At 35.3% G+C, this 12,232-nt stretch overlaps 1 pseudogene; it reads left to right on the top strand.

Annotated features, from left to right (window-relative positions):
- LOC125172917 (40S ribosomal protein S27-like) overlaps window positions 1-10,292 on the top strand; it is an 80,118-nt pseudogene extending 69,826 nt beyond the window's left edge.
- Window positions 10,293-12,232: the final 1,940 nt, after the last annotated feature.

Raw genomic sequence — 12,232 nt, 5'->3', positions numbered from 1 at the left:
TTCCCTCTCCCCTTTACCTTCTGTCTCTTTCTCTTTCTTTCTTACTTCTGATTTCTCTGAACATTTGTAGAATCTTCTGTTTAATCTTCGTGTAGGTAGAAGTTCTTTTATAATTATCCTATTTGGTACTTACTGAGATTTTCTCCATAAGAAGCCTCATGTTTCTCTCCATCGCTGGGAAATGTTTGCTTGATATTTTCTTCTTCTTCTTCTCTTCTTTTCTTTTATTTTTGGGACGTTTATGGAACTTTCTGTAGAAAGATGTTAAGAGCTAGATTATTTACTTATATTTTACTTGTGCAAAATTCCTGTCATTTTTACCTTTTTTTAACTTCATAGTTTTCCCCCAACTTTATCTACAAGTAATTGATCTTCCCACATATGTATACTCATCCAGACTCCTTTCTTTAAATTTTCTGATTGTTCTCATTCAGTAGAAGCAAACATTTTTCAAAGCCCTCTGAAATATCGGTGAAGGTATTCATGTGTGTGTGTGTTTGTGGTTTCTTTGTTTATGCTCATTCAGTTGTCTCTGCTTCCTTGAGAATCAATTATTCACCCTTACTTTTTGTTATCTTTGGATTGTTTTCATGTTCCATGGTGATACTTGGTTGTTGTGAAAGAAGTTTTGGGGAACAACTTCTATTTAATAACTTATCTTCTTCACTGTTGAGTCCATTGTCTTTGAATTGCCTTCACAGCTTTAGGTTACTTTTCATTATGGCCCCACTCTTACTTCCTCTGAAACCAACTCTGATTCCCACCAGGTGATAAATTGGGTTGGAACTTTCCTCACTATGTCACCCGTTAGTGTGTTTCCAATTACTTTTAACATTTTAATATCATAAAGTATCTAATTCACTGAAGAGCCCTATATATATCTACATTAGTTGCTTATTGCTGCTACAGTAAATTTAGTGAACAAACTTAGTGAATTACACACACAGCAAACTTAGTGAATTACATACACAAATCCATTATTTTATAATTTTAAAAATCAGGAATCTGAAATGGCTTTCAGAGGGCTAAAGTTGAGGTGTTGGCAGAACCATGTTCTTCCTGAAGGTTCTAGAGGACAGTCCACATTTTTGTCTCTTGAAGCCTTTCCAGGCTGTGTGCACTGCTTGGCTCACGGTCCCTTCACCTTCAAACCCAGAATCATAGCATCTTCAACTTTCTCTCTGACCACTGTTTCCATCATTATGTTGTCATCCCTGTCTGACATGGTTGCCTCCTTCTAAGGACTCGTGATTCCACTGGGTCCACATTAGTAATTCAGGACAGTCTCCCCATCTCAATGTCCTTACGTTAATCACATCGGCAAAGTCACTTCTGCTGTTTAGGGTAACATATCCACAGGTTCCAAGGATTAGAATGTGAGCATCATTGATTTGGGGTAGAGGGTGTCATTAATCAATTGACCACACAGCCTATGCTGTCACAGATAATTCTCTTTTTGTATGGTTCTTTATCATAATGGGATCCTGAAACACAAGTAAAGATTGTATTTTCATGCTGCCAACTTGAATGAGGAAATTTAATCAGTTCCTTCAGACCAATGGCTATGACTTATGCATCCTCAGATGTTAGCATGTTACCTGTTATGATGCAGGTTCAGAGCAATTATTAATAAAATGAATTATATTGTTAATTTTATGATATATAAATATAGTCTCCATCTTATATGGCACAGTCAATAATTAGAAAATAAATTTTATCGTTTATGACATATTTATGTATATGTCTGTATGTGTGTTGTTCACAGATACCTGGGACTTTTAAAAGTTGTGGCTGAGCTTCTTCTTATATGCCTCACATCCTGGATCATGCACCTTGCACATAATAGGTGTTCAGAAAATATCAAGTCTTTGTGAGCAAACTGTCATGCCGTGTTAATGGATGTTCCATCTGTGGGAGGAGCCAAGCCTGGCAAGCATCCACACGATAATGATTATGATCCATATTGAGCAGTAAATTCTGGTTTAATTTGTTAAACTGTGTAGTACTATCTTCATAATAGGCTATTTACATGCACAATTTTAGTGAATGTTCATAGCGAACCTATTGGTAATTATCATTATCCTTCTCTTCATAAAAAGGGAACTGGAATATAGAGATTTTTTCACCAACTTTTTCAAGTTCTACAACTAGGATTTAGTTGTACTGGCATTTCAGGCCCCAGTTTACAGGTCAAAGCCCATGCTTTTTCTACAACACTACACTGATGTTCCTTTGTTAATTTTGAAGCATTGATGTGGAGAGGCCTCACTCAGGCATATGCTTTGTGTTGCATTTTCTGGGAGGTATAATTAATACCAAAGTGTTTTCAGTAGTCTGGTGTTTGCAAGGGGCACTTGTCTCAAAGACTGATCTTCTCTGCTGTGAGACTCCAGAGGGGTTACAAGTGCAGGAATAGAAAGGTCTGCCCTGCCTGTGTTTGCTTTATGGTACCAGGCCAATGAGACTCCATAAATCTGTTCTTGCCTTTGTTCTTATTGAGTTTGCTCTTCCCTATGCACAGACATTCAGGTAGCAATCTCCATCCATCAGAGCTGTCATGCGACTTACCTCTGTGCTTCTTGTGTTTGCTAATGTTATCAGCAGATGTTTTAGCCTCCTATCTGCAAAATTATTCATTCAAAAAAATTGCTGATTGACTGAAATGGGCCAGGCCTTGTGCCAGCATGCCATATTGGAAGGGATAGGAAAAGAGAAATGCAATGAAATTTGGCATTCGATGATGGAAATATATTTAGTGTAGGAACAAATAAATAGTAATTTATCTCTGAATGGAGATAGTATACATCAATAAGGGTGAAGCCAAGCTGACTTTTGAGCAGTGAAGAAAAGCAGTGGGATAGAAAGATGAGACGGGAGTAACTTGGTGTGAGGTCCTGTTGAGGGGTGTGGCTTCACACAGCCGCCTGCATGCATGTAGATTGTCTTCTAGCGGGAGAATACAGACAAGTATCTGAGTGTGTCTGTATGTGTGTCTGCATGTGTGTGTGTGAGTGTGTGCACATGCATGTCCAATGTGTATGTATGTGTGTGTATAGTGGTACCATTTAGTAAAGTGCTGAAGACGAGAGTAGACCAACTTAGGGTAAACATTAAAAGTTTGGTTTTGAAATGTTAAGTTGGAGATGATCATTGGAGATAACCAATAGAATTGCTGAGTAGGTAAGAGATTAACATCTTAGCATTTGGGGTATAATTGGTGAAGGGAGATATACGGCTGGGATAATGGGCATGTAGATGATATTTGAGACTATCGGACTTGAGTGAGAGCAAAAACATGGCAGACAAGACTGAACTTTGAAGGAGGAGATCTAACACAGACTGAGCAGGACAGATAATAGGAGTAGAAGAAACCAAAAGAGGGTCAGTTTGTAGGATCCAAATTAAGTTTATACTTCAAGAAGAAGAAAGAAAAAATAAATGAATTAATTAAAAAGAATGAAAAAAAAATAATAAAAAAGAGCCATCACTTGTGTCAAGATTGTGTTGTGGACTAAAAAACAAACATGCAGTGTGATAATGTGGAGATCAAAAGCACACAGTATAAGGAATGGCTGAGTGGCTCAGTTGGTTAAGCATAGGACTTGATATCGGCTCAAGTCATGATCTCATGGCTCCTGAGATCCAGTCCTGCTCTGGGCTCCATGCTGAAGGCGTGGAGCCTGCTTGATATTCTTGCTCTCTTTCTGCCCCTCCCCCCACTCATGCACGTGTGCCTGCACTCTCTTCTTCTCAAAAATAAACAAATAAACATTTTACAAAGTGCCCAATGTCATTTAAAGGAATGAAAAAGCAGTATTTGCTGTTTTTTTTTAATATTTGTAGCCCCACCCCCTCCAGTCCAGCATATACATCACCTGTTGTCTATTTTGCTCTGTGCCCATAAAGATAGATCTCCAGCTGCCTCACCAGGTTGCCTTGCCCTCTCTGGCTTGGGAGTTTCGAATATTGTATTTAAACTGTAAAGTAGTTGATGATGCATGAGAAGAAATCATAAACACCAGATAACCTGAAATGCAGGCTCCTACTGTAACATGGCAGCCATGGGCAATAGCTGGTGGTGGCCGTGTCTTGGAAACAGGGCAGTGCTGCCCATTTGCCCACAGTCCCCAACGACCACCCACATACATCTAGGCACATATTCATGGATTCTTTAAACCATGTATGTCCTGGGTCCCTCTGGGCATATGGAATTTAACTCCTGCCATCTGGTCACCAATGAAAAATTTGTGTCAAAATGTTTGTGTCATAGCAACATGTCCTAGTATATAGAGAAAATATCTGTTATCCACGCTAGTACTTCCTTGCACCAGATTAACTGTGGGGACTCTTAAACTCTTTCTTTTGGGTGCCCTAGTCTATCAGCGCTGGTACAACTCCAAGCACTGCAATGAGACATCGCTGCCCCAATAGCACAGAAATGGCTGAAGTGTCAGCAGGTCATTTCCATATTACACTGAACTTTGTTTCCTTGGTTCTGTTTCCTGGAACTCTGCAAACCTTACACTTTTCAGTGGCTGTTCCCCTGTGAAGTGCAGGGCAATGAGGGTTCCAACCAGGGTCACCTTTCTGCTTGCCCATACCTTGGCAGAATCAACCAAAGGAGGTAATACCAGGAAGACTGAAAGAGAGCAGAGGATTGGTAAATATGATCTTATTCAAACAAACCACATAACCTAAGAGAACAATTTGTGGATCCAACAGTAGATATTGCAACTGAATATCACTTTGCCACAGCAGAATTGTTGCTACTGCTATCAGTACACAGCAGGTGGTTGGAAGTTGGCAACTTTTATGAAAGTCATTTATATTACAGTGCATTTCATGTAAACAGTGACAATAGAAAGCTAAAATATTCCAGGAATAAGATGCAAATATTACAAATGAGTTTGCTTCAATCAAAATTTGGGCAGTTGTGCCTTAATTAAAATAAACAATAACTTTAAGAAGCCATCCACACATTTGATACATTTAATGGCTCTGAGTGCTGCTGGCAAATTATTCACCGTGGTTACCCCATAGAGATTCCTGTTGACTTTGGTAAATCTGCTGTTTGGAGGCTACAATATTATTCCACTTATTTTAGGTTCCCATTTGGTTTAGTGCTTTTGTGTTTTTGAAGGCTAACTAACTAACTAACTAACTATATATGTATGTATATATGTATGTATGTATACATACATACATACATATATACATACATACATACATACATACATATAATTTCTTTCTGTATAGTTTCAATGACACCCACAGTATTACCATAGCACTAGTCCTGGGAATATTGGAATATCCAAGTGCTTTTTCTGTTCATCCCTGGAAACCCTCAATTTTTAATGATCACATAGCTGTAGAGGCTAGACTCTTCCTGAAGATTTTTTTAAGTAAAATCTGTTATTAAATTAAAACCTAGAAGCAGATAAGGTTCTAGTAGTTTGGGTTCTCTAGGTTATTTTTATTCCAGTTAGTATTTAGTGAACTAATTCAGATCAAATGAAATTCAAAACAACTAAATAATGGTAGCTATATAAACTGCACTGTTACATCAAGTGACAGAAGAAAGTACGAAATACGTTACCTGCATCAAACTGCATACAATCCTAAAAACGCAGAAATATATATATATATATATGTATATATATATATATATATATATATATATATATATAATGCTATTTTATATTTGTAAGTTCCCACAAAGTTTCCTTGAAACAATTGATTTTGTTTGTTAGAGTGACAATGGATAAATTAGATATTTGGTATAAGATTTAAACACACTTAAAAATTAGGTATTTTTTATTTATTTTGAGAGAGAGAGAGAGAGAGGGAGGGAGACAGAGAACATGAGTGTGGGAGAAGCAAAGAGAGAGGAAGAGAGAAAATCCCAAGCAGTTTCCACGCTGTCAGCAAGGGCTCGACTTAGGGCTCTATCTCAGGAACTGTGAGATCATGAACTGAGCCAAAATGAAGAGTCTACGCTTAACCGACTGAGCCATACCCCGATGCCTCAAAAATGAGATATTTTTAAAACCAGAAAATGAGGCTGTGGAAGTTTGTTACTTTTTAAAGACTTTATATAATTTAAAGATTACTTGGGATACAAGCAAGGTATTCCTCTTTCTCTCCCTCTACTCTCCCTCCCTCTCTCTCTTTTCTCTGCCTCCCTCCTTCCTTCCCTTCCTCCCTTCCTTCCTTCCTTCTTTTACTTCCTTCATTTATATACAAAAAATAAAATTTACCCTCATATCATTTTAAGAATTCACTGGTATTGGGGTGTCTCAGTAGCTAAATCTGTTAAGCATTTGACTCTTGACTTAAGCTCAGGTCATGATCTCATGGCTCCTGAGATCAAATCCTGCTTCAGGCTCTGCACTAACAGTATGGAGCCTACTTAGGATTCTCTCTCTCTCTCTCTCTCTCTCTCTCTGTCTCTCTCTCAAAAGAAATGAATAAACTTAAAAAATAAAATAAAGTCTTTCTCAAAATATCCTATTTAAAAAAATAATTCACTGGCATTAAGTGCGTTTACAATGCTATACGCTTATCACCACTATCTATTTTCAGAAAATTTTCATTGTTCCAAGTAGAAACACTATATCCATTAAACCCACACTCTCCATTTCTTTCATCTCCAGCAGTAACCCTTTCACATTTTGTCTCTGGAAATGCGGCTGCTCTAGGTACCTCATACACGTGCAAGCATACAGAATGTCTTTTTTTTTTTTTTCCATCTTTTTGTGACTGGCTTATTTTACTTAACACAATGTCTTAAAAATTCATCTATATTGTAGCATGTGTCAAAGTTCCCATCATTTTAAGGCAGAATAACATTCCATTGTAAGTATATACCTTGTTTTGTTTTTCTATTTACCTGATGATGTCATTTAAGCTGGTTCCACATTGTGGCTGTTGTGAATAGTCCTGCTACAGACATGAACGTACAAATATCTCTTTGACACTTGCTCTCAAATCATATGGGTATATGCCCAGAAGTTGAATTGCTAAATCACGTGGTGATTCTATTTTAAATATTTGGAGGAACCACCACATTGTTTTTCATGATGGCTGCACTGTTATTTTTTTCCAAAACAACAGTACACAGGAGTTCCAGTTTCTCCACATCCTGCTAACATTTCTGTTCTTTCTTCTTTTCTTTCTTGAGAATAGCCATTCTAATAGGTGTAAGGTGCTATCTGACTATAGTTTTGATTTATATTTTCCTAATAATTAATGATGTTGACCATATTTTCATGTGATTTTTTGGTCATTTGTATGTATTTTTGTTGAAAAGTCTATCCAAATACCCTATCTAAAAAATAGCCCCCCCTTTTTTTACTTGGTTTGTTTGTTTTTTGTTGATAAAGCAGATGAATTCTTTATATATTCTAGATATGAATCCCTTATTATATATATGATTTGCAAATATTTTGCAAATTTCATGGGTTGTTTTTAATTATGTTGATTGTGTGCTTTGATGCACAGAAGTTTTAGATGTTATGTCATTCAGTTCATCTATTTTCATTTTTCTGGTGCTTAGTGGCATATCCAGTAAATCATTCCCACATCCAATATCATGAAGCTTTTCCCCTGCGATTTTTTCTGAGTTTATAGTTTCAGGTGTTACACTTAGGTCTTTGATCCATTTTGGATTTATATTTGCATATGATGTAAAAGAAAGGTCTAACTTCATTTATTTTGCATGTGGACATCAAGTTTCCCAACACCATTTTTTTTTGTCCTCTCTCAATGAAAGGTTTTGGCACCATTGTTGAAAATCATTTGACCATGTGAAGATTTATTTCTGATTATATTCTACTTCGCTGGTCTCATCTACCTCACCTGTCTCCAAGCCTATACCACACTATTTTTATTACTGTAGCTTTGTAATAAGTTCTGAAGTTAAAAAAAGTGAGATCTCCAACTTTGTTTCTCTTTTTCAAGATAGTTTGGCTATTCAGTGTCCCTTGTTGGATGAAATGGATTTTTCCACATCTGGGGAAAAACATCTTGGAATTTCGATAGGAATTGTATTGAAAACATCATAGGGATTTTGATATGGATTGTATTTGACATTGTATTGGATACTATTGCCATCATACCGCTATTAAGTTTTCCATTCCATATACATGGGATGTTTTTCCATTAATTTGCATCTTCTTTAATTTATTCCAACAACATGTTTTTAGTTTTCTGCATATAACTTTTCATCTCCTTGGTTAAGTTTATTTCTAAGTATTTAATGCTTTATGGATCTATATTAAATGTAATTGTTTCCTTAATTAGTTTTCAAGTGGCACATTGTTATTATACAGAAATATGACTAGTCTTTGTGTACTGATTTTATATCTTCAAGCTTGACTGCACTTTTAATTACATCTGACATTATTTTGTGCACTAATTAGTGTTTTATACATATAAGATCATGCCATTTGTGAAAGGAGACAATTTTACTTCTTTTCCAACATGGATTCATTTTTACTTTTATTTTTCCTTGCCTTTTTTTCTAGCTAGGACTCTCTAGCTAGAAAATGTTGACTCAAAATTGTGAAAGTATCTTTGTCTTATTTTGCTAAGAGAGGAAAAATTATCAGTTTTGCATCACTGAGTCTGAGATGAGCTGTGAACTTTTAATATATGACCATTAAAACATTGTGGTGCCTTTATACATATATACATATATATAGATATGTGTATATATATATATGTGTGTATATATATATAGATATGTATATATATATATACATATCTATATATATATGTTCTTTTTACTGCTTTTTTCATGAAAGATTATTGAATTTTTTTTCAGATGCTTTTATTACATCAGTGAGATAATCACATGTGATTTTATTCTTCATTTTGTTAATGTAATTTTTGCATCGATTGATTTTCATATGTTGAACCATCCTTGCATTACGAGAATGAATCACATTTGGTTGTGGTATACGGCCCTTTTAAGTTCTATTAGATTATCTTTACTAGTATTTACTTCAGGATCTTTACATCAATATGCATCAGAGATAATGGTCTATAGTTCTACTTTCTAATAGCGTTTTATCCTGCTTTAGTATCAGGCAAATGCTGACCTCATAGAGTTAGTTTGGAAGTGTTCCCTCTTCCTCATTTTTTTTTTTTGCAAGAATTTGAAGAATATTGCTGTTTATTTTCTTTTTAATGTTTGGTAGAATTTACCAGTAATGACTGCTGGTTTTCAGCTTTTTATTATTTGGGGGTTTTGCTTACTGATTCAATTCCTTACTAGTTTTAGGTGTGCCATACTTTCTATTTCTTCAGGATTCAGTCTTGATAGGTTGCATTTTGCCCAGAATGTATCCATTTAATTTAGATTTTCTAATTTTTCAGTATACAGTTGTTCATAGTATTCTGACAATTTTTTTAATTTATTTAAATCTTCTCTGTTTCTTTTTTAGTGCAGCTGATGGGTTATTAATTTTGTCAATCTTTCTGAAAAACTAACTCAGTTTTATTTATATTTATAATATCTATTCTGGTTATCTCTGCTATCAGTATTTTGTATTCTTTTTGCTAGTCTCAGATATAGTACATTCTTATTTTCTAGTTTCTTAAGATAAACATTTAGGTTGTTGGTTTCAATATCTTTGTTCTCTTTTAATACAAGCACTCATAGCTATACATGCCCCTTATCTGCACTGATTTTCATTGCATCCCATAAGTTTTATTACATTGAGCTTTCATATTCATTTTTCTCATTTTCTAAATTCCTTATGATGTCTTCTCAGAACCATTGTTTAAGGGTATATTGTTTAATTTCCAAATCTGTTCAGACCTTCAGTTTTTCCTTCTGCTATCAATTTTTAATTTAATTCCATTTTGATTAGAAAGATACTTGGTTTTATTTCAAAGTTTGTAAATTATTAAGAATTGTTTTGCGACTACACGTATGGTCTATCATACAGGATATTCCATGTTATTTTAGAAAACTGTTTAATCCACTGCCATCACATGCAGTGTTCTCTAAATGTCTTTTATGTCCAGGACTTCTGGCAGTGATGACCTCCCCACAAGAACATGTCGCTTGTGAAGTACCTCCTCCACCCATCCCCAGAGGACGAGAAGAGGAAACACAAGAAGAAACGCCTGGTGTGTTCATGGACATGAAATGCAAAATCACCACCGTCTTTAGACAGGCATACATGGTAGCTTTGTGTGTGGGCTGCTCCACTGTCCTTTGCCAGCCTACAGGAGGAAACCAAAGGCTGAGAGAAGGATGGTCCTTCAGATGGAAGCAGCACTAAAAGTGCCCTAAGTCAAAATGGGTGGGAAGCTATCCCAATAAACAGATTTTGGACACACAGAAAAATGTCTTTTGGGTCCAGCTTATTCATAATGTCATTGATGTCCTCCCTATCTTTTTCGAACTCCTGTGGTTGTTCTTTCCATTATTTAAAGCAGGATTAGGAGTCTTCCACCATTATTGTAGAACTTCCTGTTTCCACTTAAACGTGTGCCAGATATATAGGAGCTCTGGTGTTTGATTCATATGTGTTTGCAATTGTTGTGTCTTTTGAAGAAATGACACTTTCATCATTATGTAATAACCAAATTTGTGATTTATAAAGGATTTTATTCAATTTATTTTTCAAATATTAATATAGCTACTCCTATTTTTGTTTGGTCACAACATTCATGGAATATCTTTTTTTCCATCATTTTATATTCAACCCATGTTTTTCCTTAGATCAAAAGTGAGTTTCTTATAGATATTATATAGTGGATACTGTGTTTTATGTATTCATTCTGCTAATCTATGTCCATTAATTGGGGAGTTTAATCTGCTTAAATTTAAAGTAATTGATGATAGGGAAGGACTTGCTCTTTTGTTTTTTTGTTTTATTTATGATGTATATATAGATTTTTTTGTCCCTCTTCTCTTCTAGTTTTGCCTTCTCTGTATTCAGATTATTTTCTGTGATATATTCTATATATTTTTCTTTGTGATCACCAAGGTGTTACATAAAACATCCTAAAGTTGTAGCAATCTATTTTAATTGATAACAACTTAATTTCAATCACATTTAAAAAATTTACCTTTTTACACTCCTGCTTCTTCCCACTTTTTGTTATTTATGTCACAAGATACATCTTTATATACTGTGTACCCATTAATATAGATCTAACATGATTTAGTATACGTTTCTCTTTGAAATTCTATGAGAGAATGAAAAAAGTGTAGTTAAAAAGAAATGTATAGCAATACAGTTTTTACATTGGTTCATATATTTACCTTTATCAGAGAACTTTATATTTTCATACAGTATCTAGGTACTGTCTACTCTCTCTTTTTTTCAACCTCAAGAACTCTCTTTAATGGAAACTGGTAATGAACTATCTCAGATTTTATTTACCCTTGGAAGTCTTAAGTTATCCATCATTTTGAAGGACACTTTTGCTAAATATGGAACTATTGGTTTTGTTACCTTTTCCTTTCAGTCCTATAAATACTCCATCCTACTACAGTCTACCTGCAAGATCTCTGCTGAGAAGTCAACATATTACAGTGTAGAGCTTCCTTTGTATATGACAAGTCACATCTCTCCCTACTTTGACTTCCGACAATTTGGATTACAATGTATCTCAGTGTGAGTCTCTGTGTTTTTTTTCCTTCCCTTCATTTTGTTGGCTTCTGGTATTTGTACTTTTGTATTTGTCTCTTCAAATTTGGAAATTTTTCAGCCATGATTTTTTCAAGTCAGGTCTCTGCCCTTTTCATGCTCTTTCCTTCCAACACTCATATACACATATGAAGGTCAACTTGATGGTGCCATATATGTCCTTTAGTTCTGTTCATTTTTTTTTCCTATTGCTCCTCAGATTGAGTGATTTCAAATGATCTGATCTCAATCCCCAACTTGTTATTCTAAGTGTTCTAAGTCTGCTGTTGAACCCCTCTAATGATTTTTTTCAATTTAGTTATTATACTTTTCATCTTCAGAATTTTGGTTTGGTGCTTTAAAAAATGATTTTGGGGTTCCTTGGAGGCTCAGTTCCTTGAGTATCTGACTTTGGCTCAGGTTATGATTTCATGGTTTGTGAGTTTGAGCCCCACATTATGCTCTGTGTTGACAGCTCAGAGCCTGGAGCCTGCATCAGATCTGTGTCTCCCTCTCTCTCTCTGCCTCTCCTCTGCGTGCACTCTGTCTCTCAAAAATAAATAAACTTTTAAAAACATTAAAGA

The sequence above is a fragment of the Prionailurus viverrinus genome, chromosome C1 (assembly GCF_022837055.1).
Source record: "Prionailurus viverrinus isolate Anna chromosome C1, UM_Priviv_1.0, whole genome shotgun sequence".
Classification (NCBI taxonomy): Eukaryota; Metazoa; Chordata; class Mammalia; order Carnivora; family Felidae; genus Prionailurus; species Prionailurus viverrinus.
The sequence above is the reverse complement of the archived record's forward strand: the minus strand, read 5'-3'. Positions and strand labels throughout refer to the sequence as shown.